The sequence below is a fragment of the Agelaius phoeniceus genome, chromosome 7 (genome assembly GCF_051311805.1).
Source record: "Agelaius phoeniceus isolate bAgePho1 chromosome 7, bAgePho1.hap1, whole genome shotgun sequence".
Taxonomy (NCBI): Eukaryota; Metazoa; Chordata; class Aves; order Passeriformes; family Icteridae; genus Agelaius; species Agelaius phoeniceus.
In genome coordinates, this window is record NC_135271.1 from 2,954,114 (window position 1) to 2,955,000 (window position 887).

An 887-nucleotide genomic window follows, 5' to 3' on the forward strand; every position below is an offset into this window, starting at 1 on the left:
CACCCTGGGCTCCCAGCCCCGCGGCCCCCGTGGCTAGCACGGGTTGTTGCGAACGCGCCTCCATGTGCCTTTTTTGTTGTGCCGTCCCCCGGCTTTTTTTTCCAGAAGGGAAAGCCAACCGCCGCTAGGCTGGGTGAAAGCCAGTGGCCCGTGGCGCCAGGTCAGTGGAACTTTATCTTGCAAAGTTGGCCAGGTTCCCCAGGCCGGTAAGTGGAAGGGGCCGCCGAGTCCCCCCCCGGCCCGGCGGGTGCCGGTCCAGCCCCGCCATTGCCTAGCCAAAAGGGGAGCCGTTGTTGGCTGCAGGTGGGTGACAGCACTCCCCACACTCCTTTGCTGCCGCGAGCAATCCGATCTGCAGGTGGTCTGGGTGGCCGTCGCCGTTGTCCCAGGACCGTGGTTGTGGGGCCCTTGTCGCCGTTGGCGCAGCTCATTCCCGGAGCCGCGCCTGATCGATGTGGCTTTTCCAGTGGCGTCAGAGAGGGCCCCCGGCAGGCCGGCTCTCCTTCTGAGGCTTCTCTGTCACGGGGAAGCCATGGTGGGGGGGTCCGGTGCTCGGGCAGGGCGGTCTCCTTTTCAATTCGCTTCCCGTCACAGGCGAGGTGTCGCCCCTCTGGATGGCCTGGGGAAGGGCGTCTTTACCATCCCAAGCTGTGTGATGGCCGCGTGGCCCCGTGAGCTTTCAGGTGTCCTTAAAAAACCACGTGAGGTGCCGGTGCTGGCCCCGGTCCAGGTAGCGCCCGTGTGGGTGTCAGCCACGAGCAGCGCCAGGCGGCGGTGCGGCTGGAGCTGAGCTGTGAGAAGGGAGAGAGGCAGGAGAGAAAAGAGAGAGGGCGAAAGTGCCCAAACCCGATGCAGTGTGGACGCGGGTGGAACAGAGCCCCGGTCCG